The sequence below is a fragment of the Misgurnus anguillicaudatus genome, unplaced genomic scaffold, assembly GCF_027580225.2.
Source record: "Misgurnus anguillicaudatus unplaced genomic scaffold, ASM2758022v2 HiC_scaffold_34, whole genome shotgun sequence".
Classification (NCBI taxonomy): Eukaryota; Metazoa; Chordata; class Actinopteri; order Cypriniformes; family Cobitidae; genus Misgurnus; species Misgurnus anguillicaudatus.
Window position 1 is genome coordinate 3,282,610 of NW_027395284.1, and position 9,218 is coordinate 3,291,827.

A 9,218-nucleotide genomic window follows, 5' to 3' on the forward strand; every position below is an offset into this window, starting at 1 on the left:
TAATAATCAAGGATGGTTATTGGATATTTATTTTGAGCGCGATGCTTATGGTCTAATCGGATTCAATGGATTATGCTAAGCTATGCTAAAAGTGGTACTGCTAGACCCGGAGATTGTCTAAATGGATTCCAAAACGGTAAAAATCAAATGTTTAACTCTAGGGGAGCTGGAAAATTAGCTTATTTTTTTTAAAGTGGAGTGTCCCTTTAACATGAAGCAGTTTCCACTGCATCCAAAGGTTTTGAATCTTCATAGATAAGCATGTTTTATTGCATTGCTTTATTTTGAGTATTGCTTGGTTACAGCAAATTGTATTTACATTTACTCACTTGAAATCTGAGTTTCAGGGTACTCTGCCTCCTCTCTTCAATAGAAATAAAATATATAAACCTGTCTAAATACTGCCTCCCCTTGAAGTTGTATGTATAAAACTTTTACGTTTTTAATTTGGAAATCTTAAACATGGAAATCATTTTTTAATCTTTTTAAAAATGATTATTATGACATAAAATAAGAAATATTTAAGAATTATTCCATAGACAGGCAAACAGATTTTTTTTAGTTTTGCAGTAAGAAGTGCACCAGAACTGCAAAGTGGAGACTCTTATTTTAGCAGAAAATTGTATTATATACTACCATAATATACAGATATATGTATATATACAGATATACTAGCATGAACAATTGATGTCTACGGGTTAGTGTCTATTTATTTGGGGGTATACATTAGAAAATAATTTCAAATAATAACATTTCACTGATGTCCTGGGTTATTTTTGTTTGAATTTGGAAAAACCCAACCGTTGGGTTTGATTGAACCTATACTGCGTTGATCCAGCAAATGCCACATAAATATTATATATTATATTTTCTAGTTTATTTTAAACTAGCAGATGTGTTTGTCCATATTTTAGCCAACCATGGGTTGAAAAAAACAATTGTTTTTTATAGCCTATATATTAATCTTTTGTTTTTACCATTGTTTTGTTGTTTTATCTCTTTACTGAAAACCACAAAACACATGAAATATACAACCTATTTCATGATGTATATTTTAGAGTTATTGCTCAAAATGTTTAACTTTGAAACATACATTTTATAATTCACTATAGTTCAAAGCAACAAATATTTTACATAATTCATAATAGATTAAAAATGGATACATCATGATTTCTTTTTACATCATACCTCAATACCAAAACAAGAAATATTAAAATGATTAAAAGTAAACAGAGTTTTAAGATTTTAGGTATATAGTGCACTGGCAAATATGCTTTTCTTGAGCCTTTCTTCACAAAAGTTTCTCTGAATGGTCACAAATGTTTAGTCCACTCACAGCTCAAACAATACTTCACAGGTCAAAGGTTACTGGCATGGTTGGACACACAACTAATACAAAAGTGCAAATTTATTCAGGATAGTGTCCTGAGCCTCTTAGGGGGTCTTTCCTGTTTTACAAAAATATTTAAACTAAAACAATGATCTCCTACCTAGAAAAGCATTTGCAGTATAATGAAAGTCATGCAGTTTGACATAATACATTTATTACCATGCAAAAGCTTATAACACAATCATTAAATAAAAAAAGATATATTGATTCAAGATAAAATATATATTCAAGATTCATTCAGCACTTTTATAAAGACTAAATAAATGTTTGCCTTTTATAAACAATACCAAGTGTTTTCATATAAACCCTGTTTTATGCGCCTGTATAAACACTAGCTGGTCTCAGCTGTTGATAAACAATTGCTTTGTGATAAAGTGCCAGGTAACCATTTACACGAGGGGCTTTTGTGAACCCATAAAGAAAGGGGACGTCATCGAGGACACAATGCGTAATGGCACAGTGTAGACAGTGTCGGATTGTAATTGCAATGGGCAAAAAATAGAGTCTTGTTCCTTTAAGAGGTTACTGGTCCTAGCGCAGCTGCTGGTCAGTGGATACTCATCCCCTTCCCACCACAATGGCCATTTATCACTCAGTGGTGTGCTATTCAAACCTCGTACCAAGCGATCACCGACCCCACTCGCGCCCTCGCCGTTTATTTAGGAAGCTGCGCAATAGCCAGCGGAGCATCTGCTACATCCTTTGGACCGAAAGGATGCTGGCAGTCTGTATTCAGCACAGTCCTTTTTCTGGATGTCGACGTAGGAATTGATGTCTTGTTTCGATCCTCAAAAACGTGGACTTTCGGCGTCTTAAATGCACGGAAGAACTTTATGTCTTCTGCGTTTTATTTTGCGCATTGGTCCAGCACGGCGCTATTGCAGGATGAAGTTGGAGAGCAGAGAGAGTAAATGCCTTCGTTGCGACGCCTTGAGGAATTTCACATCGGGATTTTTCATTTTTGGGATTTTTGGACACTGAGCATCTCACAGGTGCAGAAATGGCGAACCACGGAGCCTATATGAGCCAGCATCGGTGTGTTTGAAATAAGTGCCTCATGTTGGTGCAACACATCTTCCTTAAGATCACCAGATTTACAGAGCACTTTCATATTTATTTATTTTAGAGAGATAAATATAACTGTAATTTATAATGGGAATTTTTTTAAATTAGACAAATATATAGATATAGATAAATAATAAAATAATGTTTTGTATTTATTTTTGCCGTATGTATAAGACTTTTTACCCTGGTAGGACCTGGTATAATTTAGCTTACCTTTTATTTATATTTTAATAACCAAGAAACGAATACATTTAAATAAGTCCGATCTTGTTTTTTTACGAGATAGCATCTTAAAGGAACACGGCATGCTTAATACCGACAAAAGGCTGTTTTATGTTCATTTCGTTATTTTTTTTATTAATTGCTGTTGTTATTTAAGTGCAGTGAAAATTGTGTAATTGTATTGCAAATCGGTTTGTGAAATACAGCTGATATATTCAAAACGAACAATCCGTCTGGTCCTATAAAACAATGTGGTCACAAGGCCTTTCCACCTCTCTAAAAATATGCAGAAACACACGAGGACAGACAAACGCATGGATCCCAAATCGTCTGAATTTGCAGTGAATTGTTCACAGTTATGCCGTTTGTGAAAATCTGAGCCCGAGCACTTGATTGTCCAAACGCAATTCTTGTTAAATGTCAAACCATAAGTCGAGAATTGTGCATGGACATCTGTTGCTGGAGGTTCCCACGCGTCTTCAATCCTATAAATTGTATGTTTGTCATTATTAAACATTTTTAATTTGGTGGTTTAAAATGTAATGTTTTAGCATCGAAATTGATTGACTTGATTGTTTGTCAGCATTTCAATAAAATCGACAATTTATCAAAATATTCGATTGTTGTATGTTTTATGTTATGAATTAACAAAGAAACCTAAAAGGGTTTTGTTTGCATGTTGCCTTTTTAAAACAGGAAATGCATTTAAATTGATGTTGTTTTATGGAGAGATTTTTATAGATTCGAATTTCGATTCGATTTCATTTATTTATTTTTGACCGAACCATTATGTGCTTGCATTATATCAATTGCTTTGGGGGACTGTTGCCTATATAAATTTAGGTAAAATAAATGTAAATATTTCCTTTACAAAATTAGCTGATTTTGTTTTATTATATACATTTTATACTGAATAAAAAAGTTGCACATTGTATATGTGAAGAAACGAATTGTTCAACGTGTTTTACTACATATTATTACAATTTCAGTTCATTTGTGATTATTGTTAAGTACTGGTTTAAAATTGAGCTGACAGGACTTGACGCATTTATGCTCAATGCATGAGGTGTCTGCTACAGACTTTAGGATAACAAAGAAATGGCGTGTTAATCCAATAGGATTAAATAAGATTAAGTCAGATCTTTTGATCTTTTAAAAGCAGCCCTTTATAACGTAATTAGAACATTAACGAATACATAGTTGTCTCTTATTTACAAACGACTTTATTGTGATTTTACAATTTTTCTATTTAAGAAAAAATGTAAGATCAATATAACAAATTGTAACTAAATCTGTGGATTTAGTTTATAAATGGATAAATCTGTTAAAATCTTTATAAAATATTATTTTCAAAGATATAGTTACATCCTAATAAATATAGGGAAGAACAAACTATTACACTGTAATAAATTAGCTGTAGTTGTGCAGCTGTTTGCCAGTAACTTATTGTAAATTTAAATGTATGTTATTTACTAGCAACAGTTTGTTAAAATTTTAATAAACATTAAAAAGTCTTTATCCTTACAGAATAAAACTTAAATAACAGCCTCGTGCAATGAACCTTTTTTCTTCAGATTTGGTTTCCCAGAATGCTTTTTATGAGGCTGTTATTTTATTTTTATTCTGTAAAGATAAAGTCTTGTTAATGTTTAATGTTCATTTAACTTTAAACAAACTATTGCCAGTAAATAACATACATTTAAATCTACAGTAAGTTACAGGCAAACTGCTCCCAGTAAAACTGTAATTTTTACAGATATTTTACAGTGTATGTTATGCATAAACAAACCTATACTGGGTTGTTATTACCTAATTGGGTAGTTCAAACAGTTGAAACAACCCAGAATAAGTTTATTTATAACCCAACAGTTGGTCTGTGCAATATTTAACCAACCATAGTAACCTATGTAAACAACCATAGTGTATGCTTTTATAGTTATAAAATATGTTGCAGACAGAAATATATTTCTGTAGATATATATGTGTATGTATGTATGCATGTGTATGTATGTGTAAATAACATATACAGCTGTCTTTACAATATACATTTATTTTGGTCATGCTATAAACCATTTTGTAAGATGTAAACAACACTGGTCCAGAAGCACTTTCTGTTTCAGTTTTTTAACACTGAACAAAATATTAATATAAATGAATATTAGAACAAAATACAACCAACAGAAAATTTAGAACTGAATTAAAATGTAAAATAAATGTGAACTAAAAACAACAGGAAGTGCTTCTGGACCAGTGTTGTTTACATCTTGGTTTATTAAAAAAATGTAATATAAATATTTATTCAATATACATATTTCATTTTTAATTATATACATATTTTGAAATATACATATGTTAAAACAACTAAAAATAAAAACTCCAGTGCTTAAATAAATCAAATAAATTAACATGGTTTTGGAGTACTCTCCATGCCCTATAGGTTTTACATCCCCATGAAAAGTTGTGACTATAGACGATTACTGCTGTGTTAGTGGAATTTGCACTTATCATTGCGACTACCTCACGTGGAAGGAAATTAGGCAATAAATCACTTAAGAGGGGCAATGTGACAGTGTCAAACTATCTGAATCGTGGGATTCTTAAAAAGTCTGAGGATTATCAATCATGTTAGACCTGCAAAGACAAAGTTTGTTTGACAGACATTTTCTAATGCATCCTCCAGAGGCCCCTGTCCCCCACTGACCACACTGAGGCCAAGGGCATCCCTACTGCCCCCTGCACCCCTCTCCCAACATTCCCCCCTTCTCTCGCCCTTTGTTCACCTGTTGTCCTGGAGACTCCATCGCTGTGGTAACCGTCCATTGTTTGAACGAGAACAGAGATAAAGAGAGACACACCGTCCAAAAATAACCTCACGAGATATTGACTTTTTGAAATTGAAACCCTAGACAATGTCGCATATCTGAAAGCGACGCCGATCCAAGAGTTCCCAAAATATAAAAATGAGCAAATGCCATGTTACGTAACAACTATATACGTGAGAAAATTTAGTCATATTGTTTGTAATCCAATGCATAACCACACCAAATTCCGTCAAATTACTGGAGCGTAGCCAGAAAGAGGCAAAAGTTGCTTTGGCCAAACCGTCTCAGCTGAATGCACCTCAAAAGGATCCTCTCTCCGTGCGCTGATTGTTTTTCATTTCTGGGCCACACAAGGCCCGCCGCATCCTCCGTTCCACCCCTCAGCCAGAGCTAACTCCATCCTGACCCTGGCCATGCAGATCAAAGCCTCATCAGCACTGTGGCCGGGCACATTTACAAGTGAAAGCCAGCCAATAATGGGGCGGTTAGGGAGAAAATGAGCAGACAGAGGGGAGCTCACAGATGTTGAAGGGGGTGGGGGCCATTGTGGCCAGGCTGGAGAGGACCGTTTGGTGGGGGGTGATGTTGTGCCTTTTTAAACCTGATTTGGGACAGAATAGAGAGGTGTCTGAATAAGTAGGGGCCAGTGGCCAGCCAAGGGCAGCCGGCTTGTGGAGCGTGTGAACGGGAGCACAGGGGTCAAATTAAGGAGCAGGGGTGTTCGGATGGGAGGAGGTCAGTCTGGTATTGTGCTATAGTTGCTTTTTTGTAATAGTCATGCGATATCCGTCCCTCAACGCCACCCAAGGTGAGCAAGAATTCAGATTTGCCTCTGAGATAGGGCAAATGAAGTCATCAAAGTGGGGGTATTAGTGCTTTGTATGCAGGTGAAATGGTGGGATGGTCTTTGCATTAAGAGATTATCCCCCAAAAGAGCTTAATGTCCACCTCACAGCCATAGCTTTCATATAATGAACGTCAACAGACCACCTAACACCTGCCAACATTTCCTGCTGAGAAACATTTCATATCATTTGGCAAAAAGGGGAACAACCCTGGTGGAGATTAGCTATTGGATCTATAGTCGGAGGTCTTTGTACCATTCAGTCCATGTTGAACACACTTACATGCTCACACAGTAAGGGGTGAGGAACGCCCATATTCAGATTTAGAAAGAAAATATTAAAAAGGCACCAGCTCTGTGTAATAGGTTATAATAGTTAAAATGGTTTGGTTAAAATACAGTGAGGAAAATAAGTATTTGAACACCCTGCTATTTTGCAAGTTCTCCCACTTAGAAATCATGGAGGGGTCTGAAATCGTCATCGTAGGTGCATGTCCACTGTGACAGACATAATAAAAAAATCCAGAAATCACAATATATAATTTTTTAACTATTATTTGTATGATACAGCTGGAAAATAAGTATTTGAACACCTGTCTATCAGCTAGAATTCTGACCCTCAAAGACCTGTTAGTCTGCCTTTAAAATGTCCACCTCCACTCCATTTATTATCCTAAATTAGACGCACCTGTTTGAGGTCGTTAGCTGCATAAAGACACCTGTCCACCCCATACAATCAATAAGAATCCAACTACTAAAATGGCCAAGACCAAAGAGCTGTCCAAAGACACTAGAGACAAAATTGTACACCTCCACAAGGCTGGAAATTGCCAAGCAGATTGGTGAAAAAGGTCCACTGTTGGAGCAATCATTAGAAAATGGAAGAAGCTAAACATGACTGTCAATCTCCCTCGGACTGGGGATCCATGCAAGATCTCACTTCGTGGGGTCTCAATGATCCTAAGAAAGGTGAGAAATCAGCCCAGAACTAGACAGGAGGAGCTGGTCAATGACCTGAAAAGAGCTGGGACCACCGTTTCCAAGGTTACTGTTGGTAATACACTAAGACGCCATGGTTTGAAATCATGCATGGCACGGAAGGTGCCCCTGCTTAAACCAGCACATGTCCAGGCCCGTCTTAAGTTTGCCAGCGACCATTTGGATGATCCAGAGGAGTCATGGGAGAAAGTCATGTGGTCAGATGAGACCAAAACTTTTTGGTCATAATTTCACTAAATGTGTTTGGAGGAAGAAGAATGATGAGTACCATCCCAAGAACACCATCCCTACTGTGAAGCATTGGGGTGGTAGCATCATGCTTTGGGGGTGTTTTTCAGCACATGGGACAGGGCGACTGCACTGTATTAAAGTAGGATGACCGGGGCCATGTATTGCGAGATTTTGGGGAACAACCTCCTTTCCTCAGTTAGAGCATTGAAGATGGGTCGAGGCTGGGTCTTCCAACATGACAATGACCCGAATCACACAGCCAGGATAACCAACGAGTGGCTCTGTAAGAAGCATATCAAGGTTCTGGCGTGGCCTAGCCAGTCTCCAGACCTAAACCCAATAGAGAATCTTTGGAGGGAGCTCAAACTCCGTCTTTCTCAGCAACAGGCCAAAAACCTGACTGATCTAGAGATCTGTGTGAACGAGTGAGCCAAAATCCCTCCTGTAGTGTGTGCAAACCTGGTGAAAAACTACAGGAAACATTCGACCTCTGTAATTGCAAACAAAGGCTACTGTGCCAAATTTTAACATTGACTTTCTCAGGTGTTCAAATACTTATTGGCAGCTGTATCATAAAAATAAATAGTTAAAAAAATCATACATTGTGACTTCTGGATTTTTTTTAGATTACGTCTCTCAAAATGGACATGCACCTACGATGACAATTTCAGACCCATCCATGATTTCTAAGTGGGAGAGCTTGAAAAATAGCAGGGTGTTCAAATACTTTTTTCCTTATTGTAAGTGATAGATTTTAGTCTGTTCAAATAAAAAACAACACAAAATAACAAAATGTCAATAACTGATTCATCAAAGTTCGATCATTCATGAAAAAGCTACATCATGAAATTGATTTATTGACTTTTTCTAAAATTAATGTGCAAACTTACTTTACAATGTAAACAATATGGACTAACAATATGGTAGAATTGTGGTAAAAACTATGGTAAAACAAACCACCGGCCACTAGGTGATGTACTTCATCAATGTGATGTCTGATCAGTAGTATTGGTTTTAAATCGCAAAATAATCTACATAATTTGCTGTTAATTTAATGTGCACATATCACTCTCCTCTAGGGTCTTAAATGAAATTAAGTAAAACTTAATTATTTCTGTATATTCCATATAAACAGTCATTTACTCCATTAGTCTATCGTTGATATTAAAATGGAAAGAAATAAAAAACTGAAATAAAATAATTCAACATACTTTAAATATTAAAATGGACAAGATGCCTCAAACAAAAAGGGACTATGTGGCTTAAAAAAAAAAAGAGGAGATGCTTATCATGATGTGGTACCATAAAGTGGCTGCTACATTTCACTTTCTGATATCCCTGATTGATTTTGTAAACCTATTTAAATACCAAAAGAAAAGGCTATTATACATCATGTACATGCATATTAAATAAAATTTTAAAAAAATTGAAAAAAAAAAGAAACAACTTCCTTTGAGCAGCCACTTCTGCCACCTTATGGCTAATATCTGAAATACATCACAAATATCTCCTAAAATAAATAATTACAAAAAGCATTTAATTTATAATTAACTGTCAATATCTTGGTGTTGTGTGTTTCAAACACTCAGAGATGTGAAATTGCCTTATTGCCATTCATTCCTCTTCATCCGAACCCAGCCACATG